Consider the following 17,172-nt stretch of genomic DNA (forward strand, 5'->3'; position numbering starts at 1 on the left):
GGACAGCTTAGCTGAGTCCCTTGCTTAATCTCAGAAGGCTGCAGACAAGGTGTCAGCAAGGCTGCATGCTCGTCTGGGAACTCAAGTGGGGAGGAAAACACCTGCAAACCCACTCAGACTTTGTGGGCAGAACTTATGACTGTCTGACTGAGGGCCTGGCTGTCACCTGGAGGCCTCTCTGGGGTTCCAGAGGCCATCTGCAGTCAGTGCCTTGAGGTCACCCCAGTTCCTTGCCTCGTGGGCCTCTCCAACACGGCTGCTTACTTCCTCAGGCTCACAAGGAGAGTCTCTAGCTCCAGGCTGCTAACGCAGAGTTTAAATAACATAGCTTATATATGTAACTGGAGTGACAGCCCGACACCTTCACCATGTTCTGTAGGTGAGAAGCAAGTCACAGGTCCCACTTGAAGTTGAGAGAATCACACAAAAGCGTGAATACCAGGAGGCAATCACTGAGGCTTCCCTTAGGGTCTGTCCACCACACTGGGATTACTGGAAAGATTAAGGAAAAGTATAGCAAAAAGAACTGGAGACTAGGATAAGAGAAAGGAAGTCAGAATACAGGATGCAGAGGGGTAAATACAGCAACTGTGACGTTCAGATCAGATTAGATCAGATCAGTCGCTCAGTCATGTCCAACTCTTTGCCACCCCATGAATCGCAGCACGCCAGGCCTCCCTGTCCATCACCAACTCCCGGAGTTCACTCAGACTCAGGTCCATCGAGTCAGTGATGCCATCCAGACATCTCATCCTCTGTCGTCCCCTTCTCCTCTTGCCCCCAATCCCTCCCAGCATCAGAGTCTTTTCCAAGGAGTCAACTCTTCACATGAGGTGGCCAAAGTACTGGAGTTTCAGCTTTAGCATCATTCCTTCCAAAGAAATCCCAGGGCTGATCTCCTTCAGAATGGACTGGTTGGATCTCCTTGCAGTCCAAGGGACTCTCAAGAGTCTTCTGCAACACCACAGTTCAAAAGCATCAATTCTTCGGCGCTCAGCTTTCTTCACAGTCCAATTCTCACATCCATACATGACCACAGGAAAAACCATAGCCTTGACTAGATAGACCTTTGTTGGCAAAGTACTGTCTCTGCTTTTGAATATGCTATTTAGGTTGGTCATAACTTTCCTTCCAAGGAGTAAGCGTCTTTTCATTTCATGGCTGCAGTCACCATCTGCAGTGATTTTGGAGCCCAGAAAAATAAAGTCTGACACTGTTTCCACTGTTTCTCCATCTATTTCCCATGAAGTGATGGGACCGGATTCCATGATCTTCATTTTCTGAATGTTGAGCTTTAAGCCAACTTTTTCACTCTCCACTTTCACTTTCATCAAGAGGCTTTTTAGTTCCTCTTCAATTTCTGCCATAAGGGTGGTGTCATCTGCATATCTGAGGTTATTGATATTTCTCCTGGCAATCTTGATTCTAGCTTGTGTTTCTGCCAGTCCAGCATTTCTCATGATGTACTCTGCATATAAATTAAATAAACAGGGTGACAATATACAGCCTTGACGTACTCCTTTTCCTATTTGGAACCAGTCTGTTGTTCCATGTCCAGTTCTAACTGTTGCTTCCTGACCTGCATACAAATTTCTCAAGAGGCAGGTCAGGTGGTCTGGTATTCCCATCTCTTTCAGAATTTTCCACAGTTTATTGTGATCCACACAGTCAAAGGCTTTGGCATAGTCAATAAAGCAGAAATAGATGTTTTTCTGGAACTCTCTTGCTTTTTCAATGATCCAGCAGATGTTGGCAATTTGATCTCTGGTTCCTCTGCCTTCTCTAAAACCAGCTTGAACATCAACTGTGACCTTAAGGATCCTTAATTGTTACACATGCTAAAAGCCACTGATTCATGCCCTTGGTGCCGAAGATTCTGGATTTGATGAGCCTCCCCTCTTGCTCCTTGGCTGTGGAACAAAGTCACAAAGCTGGACTCACAGGTTCAAGGACAGATTCCTGTCCCACCTCAACTGGATCTTCTTGCAACCCTAATTCTGGCTCTTTGTCACTTTATAGAAACTAAAACAATCCGGTTTGATTGTCAGCTACCCTCCTGTCTACCTCACATTTCTCTATTTGTTTCTATCCTTTCCTCTTATCTTAAAGGTGCAGGCCCCATTCTGTCCATGGCCAACCCTCCATGAATGTCCTATCTCTCTTCCTGTTCATTGAGACTACAAATTCATGCTCAGTTCTCTCTATCAATTAAAAAGCAAAACTAAACTAAAGAACCAATCACAGAAACAACTTTGTATGTTTGGCTACCTCCTTACTAGCTTCAGATTTATCTTTTCCCCTCTCGTTTGTTGTTTTTCAGTAGTTCAGTCATGTCCGAATCTTTGCTACTCTGTGGACTACAGCACGCCAGGCTTCCCTGTCCTTCACTATCTCCCAGTTTGCTCAAACCCATGACCATTGAGTTGGTGATGCCATCCAACCAGCTCATCCTCTGTAGCCCCCTTTTCCTCCTGCACTCAGTCTTTCCCAACATCAGGGTCTTCTCAAATGATTTGGCTCTTCGCATCAGGTGGCCAAAGTATTGGAGCGTCCACTTCAGCATCAGTCTTTCCAATGAATATTGAGGACTGATTTCCTTTAGGATTGACTGGTTTGATCTTGCAGTCCAAGGGACTCTCGAGAGTCTTCTCCAGCAAGACAGTTCCAAAGCATCAATTCTTTGGTGCTCAGCTTTCTTTATGATCCAGCTCTCACATCCATACATGACTAGTGGAAAACCTGTAGCTTTGACTATATGGACCTTTGTCCGCAGGGTGATGTTTCTGCTTTTTAACATGATGTCTAGGTTTGTCATAGTTTTTCTTCCAGGGAGCAAGTTTGTCATAGCTTTCTTCTTTTAATTTTATGGCTGCAGTCACTGTCCCCAGTGATTTTGGAGCCCTGGAAAATAAAATTTGCTATGAAGTGATGGGACCAGACACCATTATCTTAGTCTTTTGAATGTTGAGTTTTAAGCCAGCTTTTTCACTCTCCTCTTTCACCCTCATCAAGAGGCTCTTCAGTTCCTCTTTGCTTTCTGCCATTCTTGTCTCTCATTCAGTTCAGTTCAGTTCAGTCACTCAGTCATGTCCGACTCTTTGCGACCCTATGAATTGCAGCACACCAGGCCTCCCAGTCCATTACCAACTCCCGGAGTTCACCCAAACTCATGTCCATCAAGTCGGTGATGCCATCCAGCCATCTTGTCCTCTGTAGTCCCCTTCTCCTCCTGCCCCCAATCCCTCCCAGCATCAGAGTCTTTTCCAATGAGTCAACTCTTCGCATGAGGTGTCCAAAGTATTGGAGTTTCAGCTTTAGCATCAGTCCTTCCAAAGAATACCCAGGACTGATCTCCTTTAGGGTGGACTGATTGGATCTCCTTGCAGTCCAAGGGACTCTCAAGAGTCTTCTCCAACACCACAGTTCAAAAGCATCGATTTTTCGGCGTTCAGCTTTCTTCACAGTCCAACTCTCACATCCATACATGACCACTAGAAAAACCATAGCCTTGACTAGATGGACCTTTGTTGGCAAAGTAATGTCTCTGCTTTTGAATATGCTATTTAGGTTGGTCATAACTTTCCTTCCAAGGAGTAAGCGTCTTTTCATTTCATGGTTGCAATTACCATCTGCAGTGATTTTGGAGCCCCCAAAAATAAAGTCTGACACTGTTTCCACTGTTTCCCATCTAATTCCCATGAATTAGAGGAATTGAATTCCCATGAATTGGGACCAGATACCATGATCTTCATTTTCTGAATGTTGAGCTTTAAGCCAACTTTTTCCACTCTCCACTTTCACTTTCATCAAGAGGCTTTTTAGTTCCTCTTCAATTTCTGCCATAAGGGTGGTGTCATCTGCATATCTGAGGTTATTGATATTTCTCCTGGCAATCTTGATTCTAGCTTGTGTTTCTTCCAGTCCAGCATTTCTCATGATGTACTCTGCATATAAGTTAAATAAGCAGGGTGACAATATACAGCCTTGACGTACTCCTTTTCCTATTTGGAACCAGTCTGTTGTTCCATGTCCAGTTCTAACTGTTGCTTCCTGACCTGCATACAGGCTTCTCAAGAGGCAGGTCAGGTGGTCTGGTATTCCCATCTCTTTCAGAATTTTCCACAGTTTATTGTGATCCACACAGTCAAAGGCTTTGGCATAGTCAATAAAGCAGAAATAGATGTTTTTCTGGAACTCTCTTGCTTTTTTGATGATCCAGCGGATGTTGGCAATTTGATCTCTGGTTCCTCTGCCTTTTCTAAAACCAGCTTGAATAACTGGAAGTTCATGGTCCACGTATTGCTGAAGCCTGGCTTGGAAAATTTTAAGCATTAGTTACTCTTATTAAATAAGAGTAGCTATTACTTCTTTAGTAAGAATAGCTACTACTTCCTTGTCACTTAATCATTTCTTAGCTTTTTGCAGCTTGGCTTCTATGTTACTCCCCCAAGAATTCTATCTTCAGTGGGTCACTAGTGGCCCATTTAGTGTGGTATAAACTGCCCATTCTCATCAACGCCCACAGTTCCCAGCCTCTGCTACAGAGAGACACTGGCTCCTGGCTGTTGGGATGTGAGCGGAAGTGGCAGTTGTAGTTGTTCAGTCGTTCAGTCATGTCCGACTCTTCTGCGATCCCTGGACTGTAATTCACCAGGCTCCTCTGTCCATGGGATTTCCCCCATAAGAACACTGGAGTGGGTTGCCATTTCCTTCTCTAGAGGATCTTCCCAACCCAGGGATCGAACCCATGTCTCCTGCATTGACAGGCAGATTCTTTACCACTGAATCACCAGGGAAGCCAGAAGTGATAGGCTGTCTCATAAAACTCGCAAGTGCTGATCACTGCCCTTTGTCCCATCCACTTGTGGAATGGAGACTCTGAGAACCTAGGAGAATATCAAACCAGATGTGTCCATTCCAAGTTTCAAGGTCCCATTCCTTCTCAGTCACAGGAAAGGCTTAGTAAGACTGAATTCAACTGATAACATTCAATAACATGCACTATATTTTTGTTCTATTTGTAGCTAATAAGTCTGGTGACTACAAGAAATAAGAGATCTTTCATGGGCTATCATGGAAGCTCTGTGACTCTCTGACCATGCTTTGAGCTGAGAGTTTAAAGGCCCCAGCTTGTCATCTTCTTTCTGCGAGGACTCATGCTCTCAGAATTCCTTCTGCGGTCATCATCACTGCAGTCCCTGTAGTCATCCTCACTGCCATACAGTCAAGTACAACAGCCACTTGGGCCCCCAAGGCATTTGCTTTAGTTATCACGCATCACAAATAACCACAGGTGATAATTTGATTAATCATGTTGCCGCAGCATGCCATGAATTAGCAGCATCACATTTCTCATTGGCAAGAAGCTCAACACATTCAAACCCCATGACACAACCAAAACAGTTCCCTAATCCCATCTTCTCAGTCGATTCCCTGGGACCCCTCCTAGCGCCAATTTCTGTATCCCTCAGGGTCCTGCCGATGAGAAAGAAACCACACAAGTCACTGGAGAAAATGTAATAAACAGAATGATTAGCCATTCTAGGTATAACATTGTTATTAGTTATCTGAAAGGGTGAAAAGAAAACAGATTCTATGGAGGCAGCAATAGTAAGAAGCATCTAAACTCCTAGGACTAGGAGAACAAAAGGAAGAGTTTGGAATTACTAAAACTTGGAAACTTAGAAGAGGGGTCCTACAGAGTTGAAACTCAGACCTCTAAGTTTAGTGTTGGTGGAGGAGAGACCAACACTTCTGAGAAAGAGGTGCTACAGAGATGGTGTTGGTGTCTCTGATTGGTACGCCACGAAGCAGGGTCTGCAATTTTTGGAAAAAACTGCAAGTGGATTCAGCTGCTGCTACAGGATGACACTGCTGCTGCTGGGGTGAAGGAGCATAGTTTAGGATGATCTCACAGGAACAGGAAGCAAACTGAAGAAAGCAGTCTTTTCTTCCTCCTCTGACCTCACTATCTCCCTCTAGTGGCCCTTATTGGCAGAGTCAAACATAGAGCCCGCCGTCAATAGCAATGTGATTTGCAAAGTCCCAGGTCCAGTATCTCATAGTAGAAAGTAGAAGGGTGGATTTGGAGCTGAAACAATAACTTAATAACTAGCCCAGGTACCTTCATAAAGTATTGGGAGAAAGAGGTGAATTTAGGTGAGGATTAGCTTATTTTTCAGGCAGAGGAAGTCCAGAAACGATGGGCCTCTCAGGGTCACTAAAAGTGACTGTTTCTGGACTAGAAATTGTATAAGATTGAAAAAGTTCTCAGACAACATGAGTTGAAAGATGTGGTCATCTCTAAGGCAAATATCAGGTGAAGACTGTGGCCTTCCCACTTATTATTTCAGATGACCTCAATGTAGCCATCATTACATTGGAAGTGAGGCAAGGGGATACTAGGAGGAGATAAATATATCAGCTTGAAAATTCTATCTAGAAAAGAACTGGAGTGTGGTTGTGTCACATGGATCTGACTAGAAGCAAAGAGAGCAGAAATCTATTGTGCTAATTTTGTGTCAACTTGGCTAGGCCACAGCATGCATATATTTGGTCAAATATTCTGGACATTTCTGTGAAGGTACTTTTCAGGTGAGGGTAACATTTAAGTCAGAAGGAGTAAAGCAGATTATCCTCCATAAATTGACTGGGTCTCATCTAATCAGCTGAAGGCCTTAACAGAAAAAAGACTGACTTTCCCTGAGAAAGAAGGAATTCTGCCAGTAGACCTGCCTTCAGACTTTTATTACATCAATTGTTCTATTGAGTCTCCAGCTGCTGGCCTACCCAGCAGATTGTGGACTTGCCAGCTTCCACAATCATATGAGCCAATTCATTAAAACCTCTCTATAAAAAAAAAAAAAACACCTCTCTATAGACAGATAAACAGATAGGTATAGATATACACACACACACAATCCTACAGGCTATGTTCCTCTGGAGAATTCTGACTTACACATCAAAAATATTTTGAGGTAATGGTATTGTCAAAGAAACCATGAGCCTAAATTGAAAAAAGAAAGAAAGAAAGAAAGAAAAAAGCATTGACAACTTAAATATAACAGGAAATCTCAAAGGACCCTGAATAGCCAGAACAATTTTGAACAAGAAGAGTAGAGTTGGAGGTCTCACCCTTCCTGATTTCAGAACTTACTACAAAGCTATAGTAATCAAAACAGTATGGTACCAGCATAAAGAGAGGCATAAAACAGACAGCTTAGGAACCCTTGCATATATAGTCAAATGATTTAATAAGGATTCCAAGACCTTTCAATGGGAAAAGCACAGTCTTTTCAATAAATAGTGCTGGGAAAACTGGATATTCACATGTATAAGAAAGTAAGAACTTTACCTTATTCCACATACAAAATTGAACCCAAAATGGATAAAAGCTAAAACTATAAAACCCTAAACATAAAAGCTAAAACTATAAAACTCTTAGAAGAAAACACAAGGGAAAATCTTCATGATACTGAATTTGGTGATGATTTTTCTGCATATGATACCAAAAGCATAGGCAATAAGAGAAAAATAGATGAATTGGACTTCATCAAAACTAAAAATTTTGTGCATTGAAGGGCACTATCAATAGAGTGAAAAGGCAGCACATGAAATGGGAAAAAATATCTGTTAATCACATATCTGATTAAAATCCAAAATATATAAAGAACTTCAACAATTCAACAACAAAGAAACAACCCAATTTAAAAATGAGCAGGGCTTCCTTGGTGACTCAGTGGTAAAGAATCCGCATGCCAGTGCAGGAGACATGGGTTCGATCCCTGATCCAGGAAGAACCCTCATGCCATGGAGCAACTAAGGCCGTGCACCACACAAGTTGAGCCTGGGCTCTAGAGCCCAGGAGCCATAACTACAGAAGCCCATGCACCTAGAGCCTGTGCTCTGCAACAAGACAAGCCACCACAGTGAGAAGTATGATCACTGCAACTGGAGAGTAGCCCTGCTCACTGCAGCTTGAGAGAAGCTTGTAGAGCAATGAAGACCTAGGACAGCCAAACATAAATAAATAAAATTATAAAAAATGGGCAAAGGATCTGAATAGACACTTTCCCAAAAGTATACAAATGGTCAAAAGCACATAAAAAGATGCTCAACATCACTAGTTATGAGGGAAATGCAAATCAAAACCACAGTGAGATACCACTTCATACCCACTAGGATGGCAAGTATTAAAAAAAAAAAAAAATAGAAGAAGAAGGGACGAAAAAGGAAAGTAAGTGTTGGTGAGGCTGTGGAGAAATCTGGATCCTTGTGCATTGCTACTGGGAATACAAAATGGTGCAACTGCTATGAAAAACAGCATAGCAGTTCCTAAAACAACAACAACAGCAGCGTAGAATTACCACATGATCCAGCACTATATGCTTCTCAGTATATACCTCAAAGAACTGAAAACAGGCAACTGTAATGTTCATATGGCTTCCCTGATAGCTCAGCTGGTGAAGAATCTGCCTGCAATGCAGGAGATCCTGGATCAATTCCTGAGTCAGGAAGATCCACTGGAGAAGGGATAGGCTACCCACTCCAGTACTCCTGGGCTTCCCTGGTGGCTCAGCTGGTAAAGAATCCACCTGCAACGTGGGAGACTTGGGATCGATCCCTGGATTGGGAAGATCTCCTAGAGAAGGGAACAGCTACGAACTCCAATATTCTGGCCTGGAGAATTCCATGGACTGGGTTGCAAAGAATTGAACAGGACTGAGCGACTTTCACTTTTCAATGGGCTTCCCTTGTAGTTCAGTCAGTAAAGAATCTGCCTGCAGTGTAGGAGATCTGCGTTCGAACCCTTTGTTGGGAAGATCCCCTGGAGAAGGAAATGGCAACCCACTCCAGTATCCTTGCCTGGAAAATCTCACGGACGGTGGAGCCTGGTGGGCTGCAGTCCATTGGGGTCCCAACGACTGAGCGACTAATACTTAATTACTTTTCTATGTTCATTAGTAGTATTATTTTAAATAGCCAAAAGGTGGCGCTATCCAAGTATATCCATCAACAGACAAATAGATAAACAAACTGTGGTGTATACATACAATAACGTTTCATTGTCATATCTTTTTGCCCTTTCATACTCTGAGGAGAAAAGGAAAGATACAACCATCTGAATGCACAGTTCCAAAGAATAGCAAGAAGAGATAAGAAAGCCTTCCTAAGTGAACAATGCAAAGAAATAGAGGAAAACAATAGAATGGGAAAAACTAGAGATCTCTTCAAGAAAATTAGAGATACCAAGGGAACATGACCCAGATAACCACGATGGTGTGATCACTCACCTAGAGCCATACTCTAGGTCCTGGCTCTAGGTCAAGTAGGCCTTAGGAAGCATCACTACGAAGAAAGTTAGTGGAGGTGATGGAATTCCAGTTGAGCTATTTCAAATCCTAACAGATGATGCTGTGAAAGTGCTGCACTCAATATGTCAGCAAATTTGGAAAACTGAGCAGAGGCCACGGGACTGGAAAATGTCAGTTTTCATTCCAATCCCAAAGAACGGCAATGCCAAATAATGTTCAAACTACTGCACAATTGCACTCATCTCAGTTCAGTTCAGGTATGTCCGACTCTTTGCAACCCCATGGACTGCAGCACGCCAGGATTCCCTTTCCTTCACCAACTCCTGAAGCTTGCTCAAACTCAAGTCCATTGAGTCGGTGATACCATCCAACCATCTCATCCTCTGTCGTCCCCTTCTCCTACTGCCTTCAATCTTGCCCAGCATCAGGGGCTTTTCCAGTGAGTCAGTTCTTCACATTAGGTGGCCAAAGTATTGGAGTTTCAGCTTCAGCATCAGTCCTTCCAAGAGTATTGAGGACTGATTTCCTTTAGGATTGAATGGTTTGATCTCCTTGCTGTCCAAGGGACTCTCAAGAGTCTTCTCCAACACCACAGTTCAAAAACATCAATTCTTTGGCGCTCAGCTTTCTTTATAGTCCAACTCTCAAATCCATACATGACTACTGGAAAAACCATAGCTTTGACAAGACGGGCGCTCATCTCACTGCTAGCTCAAATTCTGCAAGCCAGGTTCAACAGTACTTGAACCGTGAACTTCCAGATGTTCAAGCTGGATTTAGAAAAGTCAGAGGAACCAGAGATCAAATTGCCAACATCCACTGGATCATCAAAAAAGAAAGAGAGTTCCAGAAAAACATCTACTTCTGCTTACTTGACTACACCAAGCCCTTTGACTCTGTGGATCACAACAAACTGTGGAAAATTCTTAAAGAGATGGGAATACCAGACCACCTCACCTGCCTCCTGAGAAATCTGTATGCAGGTCAAGAAGCAAGTTAGAACCAGACATGGAACAATAGACTGGTTCCAAATTGGGAAAGGAGTACATCAAGGCTGTATATTGTCACCCTGCTTGTTTAACTTATATGCAGAGCACATCATGTGAAATGCCAGGCTGGATAAGGCACAAGCTGGAATCAAGATTTCCGGGAGAAATATCAATAACCTTAGATATGCAGATGACATCACCCTTATGGCAGAAAGTAAAGAGGAACTAAAGAAACTCTTGAGGAAAGTGAAAAAGGAGAGTGAAAAAGTTGGCTTAAAACAACATTCAAAAAACTAAAATCATGGCATCCATTTCCGTCACTTCATGGCAAATAGAGGGGGAAACAATGGAAGCAGTGACAGACTATTTTCTTGGGCTCCAAAATCACTGCAGATGGTGATTGTAGCCATGAAATTAAGATGCTTGCTCCTTGGAAGAAAAGCTATGACCAACCTAGACAACATATTAAAAAGCAGAGACATTACTTTGCCAACAAAGGTCCATCTAGTCAAAGCTATGGTTTTTCCAGTAGTCATGTATGGATTTGAGAGTTGGACTATAAAGAAAGCTGAGTGCCAAAGAATTGATGTTTTTGAACCGTGGTGTTGGGGAAGACTCTTGAGAGTCCCTTGGCCTGCAAGGAGATCCAACCAGTCCATCCTGAAGGAAATCAGTCCTGAATATTCATTGGAAGGACTGATGCTGAAGCTGAAACTTCAATACTTTGGCCACCTGATCCGAAGAACTGACTCACTGGAAAAGACCCTGCTGCTGGGAAAGATTGAAGGCAGGAGGAAAAGGGGACGACAGAGGATGAGATGGTTAGATGGCATCACTGACTCAATGGACATGAGTTTGAGAGAACTCTGGGAGTTGGTGAAGGACAGGGAAGCCTGGCGTGCTGTAGTCCCTGGGGTTGCAGAGTCAGACATGACTGAGCAACTGAACAATAACAACACACCTACAATGGAATGTTATTTAGCCTTAAAAAGAATGGAAGTATTTTTAAATTTATTTTTTATTGAAGCATAATTGATTTTCAAAGTTAATTTCTGCTGCAGAGCAAAGTGACTCAGTTATACACATATATACATTCTTTTTTTTTTCTCTTTTTTTGGCAGCACTGCAGAGCTTATAGGATCTCAGTTCCCAGACTAACGACTGAACCTGGATCAGGGCAATGAAAGCCTGGAATCCTAACCACTAGACCACCGGGGAACTCCCTATACATTCTTTTTTATATTCATTTCCATTATGGTTTATCCTAGGATATGAATATAGTTCCCTGTGCTATACAGTAGGAACTTGTTGTTTATCCATTCTATATAAAAAAGGAAATTTTCACACCTTCTATATGAATGAACCTTGAAGTGGTGATGGTTGCACAACAATGCGAATATACTTAATGCCACTGAAATTTATACTTAAAGATGGTTAAAATGATGAACTTTATGTTATGTATGTCTTTCCCCCTCCCCACACACATACATAGGCTTTTGGCTGGCCAAGATTTAAAGTAACTTTTAGGCCCTTCATGCTTGTACCAGCAAGAAGTGGCTGAACATTCACCAAGGAGGTCATACTTCCCAAAGCCCATTTCCTGTGTGGTCATGCACAATAAACAAGCCAGGAGCTGTGAGAAGAGTGGAGAACAACGGACAAAGGAGTCTTTCCGAGAGCAAGTCAGGGTTAATCAAGGAACTCTCCCCAGGCCCAGGGAAGAGAGCTTTGACAAGTCTGACCATTAGAGATTAAGGAGTGCTTTGGAAGTGACAGTTTTACATCTTCCATTCTCTTCTTTTCTGAATAGGAGCTTACACTGAGGTTACCCTATTCTTGCTCTATTATTGTATACTTTCTTGTCAGGTATGGATAAAAACTCCCAACAAAGGAGCAGATGGATTCACAAGAGAATTCCACCAAACTTTTTCTTATGGGTGTGTATACTTTTTTTTTTTTTTTGGAGTAAAGCTGATTTTGGGCTTCCCAGATGGTTTAGTGGTAAAGAATCTGCCTGCCAAGCAGATGTGGGTTTGATCCCTGGGTTGGGCAGATCCCCTGGAGAAGGAATTGGTAACCAACTCCAGTATTCTCGCCTGGGAAATCCCATGGACAGAGGAGCCTGGTGGGCTACAGTCCATGGGGTCGCAAAGAGTTGAACCAAACTTAGTGACTAAATAACAACAACATAGTTGACTTACAGTATTAATTTCAGGTGTACAGCAAACCGAATCAGGTATACATATACATATATTCACTCTTTTTAAGAATCTTTTCCCATGGATAACTTGGTTTTTTAGTTCATCATCACCTTAAGGAACCATATTAGAAGATGGCTGAGCCACCTGGAGCTGAATAGGGTAACTAGATGGGATTTGGGAGAGTCTCCCTTGGGAAGGGTAACTGTTCTTTCTGTGGGAAGGGCAGAAACAGGCATTTGATTCAGAAACACAGACTGAGGCATACTGTGACACACAAATATCTGTGTTCTCTTTGTCCTAAACTCATAGCCAGACTTCACTTCCCACTAGGGTTGCCAATTTAGCAAATAAAAATACAGTATATCCAATTAAATTTGAGTTTCAGATAAACAATGAACTTCTTACATGTCTCCTACAATATTTGGAACATAATTATACTGAAAAAATATATGTCACTTACCTGAAATTTAAATTTAACTGAGCATCCTGTATTTTATCTGGCAACTCTACTTCCCAACCTCCCTTGGGAGTTAGATGTGGCCATATGACCAAATTCCAGTCAATGGAATGACAGTGAAAATCACGTACAACTCTCCCAGCTCTGGCCCCTGAAAACCTCTCCGCAAGCAGAGGACTCTGAGCATCTATCTGAAGGACGGCAGGGTCAGGAAACGGAAGCAGCCTGGGTCCCAAATGACCTGGTGGAGCAAGCATCCCTCCCCAACTCTCTACTAGACTATGATGTGAGCAAGAAAAATCTTTTATTATTAAACCACTGAGTTTGGGGAGTTGTTTGTTACCGCAGTTAGCCTACCCTGATTAATATCCCTAATCCCTAAATTCAATAGCTCTTCTCATCCTTTCCTTAACAGCATATGAGCCTGGTAACCGTTTCTTTCTTCTTCTTTTTCTGGCCATGCAACACAGCATGTGGGATCTTAGTTCCCCGACCAGTGATCAAACAAGTCTTAACTGGACCTTCAGGGAAATCCCCATTTCTTTCTTCTTGAAACTCTCTTTTCCACCTCATACAATTTGTTCCTGGTCTTTCAGTGACAATGACGATGACAATGATGATAATGACAATAAAAAATAGCTACCATTCATGAAGTTCTTCCTACGAGCTAGGTGCTAAGCTAGTGCTTTATCAGGTTTCTCATTGAATCTTCATAACTACTCTGTACGGTAAGTGGTATCACCCCCATTTTAGAGATGCCCCATCCAATACCGTGGCTGCTGTAATTATCCTGTCAGTGCGGAAAGCTCCCTGACCCCCCCTTTGTCTCCAGTTCCACCTTTCCTGGTTTAGGAATGTGCTGATGGCACTGTAAACTCAACATGTCCAAAATGCAGCGATTCCTTTGTTAGTCCTTTTCATTTAATTTGCACAACAACCCTATGAGACAGACAATGTTATTATTCATATCTGCGAGGTAGATCGTGTTATCCACGTTTTACAGATGAGTAAACAGAGGCCTAGAGATTCAGTACCTTGCTCACCTTTACACAGCTAGTACGCAGTGGAGCTGAGCTTGTGGGTTTCAAGGCTTAGATGTCAACAACGACACACCTCAAGTTCCACTCAAACTGAGCTCTCCTCGTTCTGTTTCCTGATGCTTACACTCATTCTCTGGCCTTAACTTTCAAATCCTATCAGTCTATCCCTTGTGAAGTCTTTTCAAGTATTTCAAGCTGGGCGGGACCTCCATCTTGTGTGAATTTACAGTGTACTAACTCTGTAATGTCAGAGAAGGCGATGGCACCCCACTCCAGTACTCTTGCTTGGAAAATCCCATGGACGGAGGAGCCTGGTAGGCTGCAGTCCATGGGGTCGCTAGGAGTCGGACACGACTAAGCGACTTCACTTTCACTTTTCACTTTCATGCATTGGAGAAGGAAATGGCAACCCACTCCAGTGTTCTTGCCTGGAGAATCCCAGGGACGGGGAGCCTGGTGGGCTGCCGTCTCTGGGGTCGCACAGAGTCGGACATGACTGAAGGGACTTAGTAGCAGCAGCAGCAGCAACTCTGTAATGTGGGGTCTTCCCTGGTGGCTCAGCAGTAAAGAATCTGCCTGCAATGCAGGAGACGTGGGTTCGATCCCTGGGTTTCGAAGATCCCCTGGAGAAGGGAATGGCTACCCACTCCAGTATTCTTGCCTGGAGAATCCCATGGACAGAGGAGCCTGGCAGGCTACAGTCCATGGCATCACAACAGTCAGACACGACTGAGTGATTAAAACACCACCACCAGTTCTTGTACCACACTTACCCTTTCCTAAGTAAAATTCATCCTCATCACAAATAAGTTCAAGTAGAGAAATATAGAGCAAAAAGTTTTTAAGTGTCTCTCCATTCCCCAGAATTTATCAGTCTTTCCCTTGATTAATGGTCCTGTGTTTCTGCTAGAAACTATCAAATAGCTATTTGAGGACAAGAGGCACGCCAGTCTTATTCCCCTAAAATAGGCATTACTAAACAATTGCTCAAAGAATCAGTTTCAAATCCCCTAAGCCTGCACACACTACATGTTTTAGATGAAGGTGAGAGGGTCGGGTCAAGAAAAGTGATTATTTTTTTCCAGGGAGGCTGGTAAAGACATGTCAAACACTCCCTTCTCCTCCCACTTTCATTAAAGAACAAAAAAGCATCTACTTCTAGGTACATGAAGGGTCTGGTTTCTGTTTTAGCTGGGTCTCAGAAGGAAATGACTTTTCTCTGAAATTGTAGACGCCCAACCCAGCTGCAGCATTGTTAGACCTCAGGGTAAACAGGAAGCTTCCTGCCTTGGGTCCTTCATGTCCCTCTCCCAGACTATTAAAGACTGTTAATAGGATAGTAAAAAGACAGCTGCTGGCCATAAAATCAGCCCATTCCTTAGTTCCTTAGAGAACAGCAACTAGATCCCTCCAAGGTCAGAGAGAAAACGGTGTCCGTCCCAGGTCACACCAGGTGTGTCCACCTAGCTGGGGTTCTCAGTTATCTCCTCTACGATCAACTGTACCTAGAATGGTCTTTGCAAAATACCAGAGTGATTTAATTCCTTGACATTAGTTGAGAAGGAGAGGTTCCAGTTTATAAGGGTTTCTGGTCCTTGAAATCATTTGTTTCCGGGGTGATGAGATCCAGTGTGAAGGTTAAGCTGAGGCTGCCAAAGCAGTGAAATCACCCCCTAACCTGTGGAGTCTGAGTCACCTCTTCCAGTAGGGGAATAATCGGTCCTGATTACCCGCCAAAAGCGGCAGCGAGGTGCATCCGTGAGGGCAAACCACCTAGTACTTCTCCCTCTGCTGTGAAGAGCTGATTCAGGACCTCAACTCTTCCTGCACACAGGGTGGAAGGCCCCAGACTTGCAGCTGTTGCTGAGGAGAGAGGGAGCAGTTTCTGCCAACTGGAGGGACACTAGGGCAGGGGTGATCATTTTTGCCAAGAAGGGCACTCGGGTGTCTTGGCAGAAGGCAGAGGGCTGTCCTGATTTGTGTGTACATTTTCAGAAGCACTTGACTCTGGACCAAATTCTCTCAGCTGTGCTAAAGCTGGGGCGATGGATGGGAAATGCTTATTGGCCAGGCTGACTAGGAGCTCCAACAGAGGGTGCTGGGGCTCAGCCAGGAGCGTCCCTTCAGCTGGCAAGTTGAGCTTTCAGTCATGGTCAGAGGGAGTGTGTCATAATTCTAATTCTCACAGGGCTCTCCAGAAGCTGCTTATCCATCTATTTTGAAGTTTCTGCTTGCTGGAATTTTTGGTTCAAATGGGGAACGAGTGGTGATGATGCAGAACATCTTACCTGGCTCAAAGAATGAGAAAAAGTAGCTCAGCAGGGATCAAGGATTTTACTACAATTACACAGACAGGCCCATAACCAAACGGGGGCCAGAAGATACCATTTCATTCAACCCTGGACTTACCTACAATTTATCAATTCCTGCTGCTGTGATGGTTCCTCTGATCCTTGTCTACTAATAAAGCAAGCACAGGCACTTGTGAAGGGCAGGAAAACCAGTCACTGCTCACTGAGCTGAACATCTAGTTGCCTTGGGCAGGTTTACTAACACGCGACAGGAGCCTTAGTTGCCAGTGTCAGTGCTTTTCCTCATTCAAAGGAAAGGTCACTGAAGTTACTCCTCAGAGTTGCACCTGAGAAGAGGGAGAGTTTCTTCTAAGTGCTGAAAACAGGAGAACTGGGTATTTTTCTCCAGTAAGCTAATAGTTTCCCCTTAGTTTCAGAAGAGGTAACTGAGGCTTGGGAAACTCTTCCTGGCATGCAGCATGTGAGTGGGGTTTCCTGAGGGACCAGGACTAGGCCTTCTGCCTCCTCATGCAGTGCTCTTATCATGACTTCCCCCGCAAATAACTTGATGCAGAGCATGTGGCAGGGTCTCAGCCCTTAATTTGTGTTATTATTTTTAAAATCTTTATTTTTAAAATTATTTTTGGCTGCACTGGGTCTTCGGTGCTATCTGTGGGCTTGCTCTAGTTGCAGTGAGCAGGGGCTACTCTTCATTGCGGTGCACAGGCTTCTCACTGCAGTGGCTGCTCAGGTTGCACACGGCCTTCAGTAGTTGCTGCACGTGGGCTCAGCAGTTGTGGTTCACGGGCTTAGCTGACCCACGGCATGTAGGAATCTTCCTGGACCAGGAATCGAACCTGTGCCCCCCTACATTGGCAGG

This window comes from Bos javanicus, chromosome 2 (genome assembly GCF_032452875.1).
Source record: "Bos javanicus breed banteng chromosome 2, ARS-OSU_banteng_1.0, whole genome shotgun sequence".
NCBI lineage: Eukaryota > Metazoa > Chordata > Mammalia > Artiodactyla > Bovidae > Bos > Bos javanicus.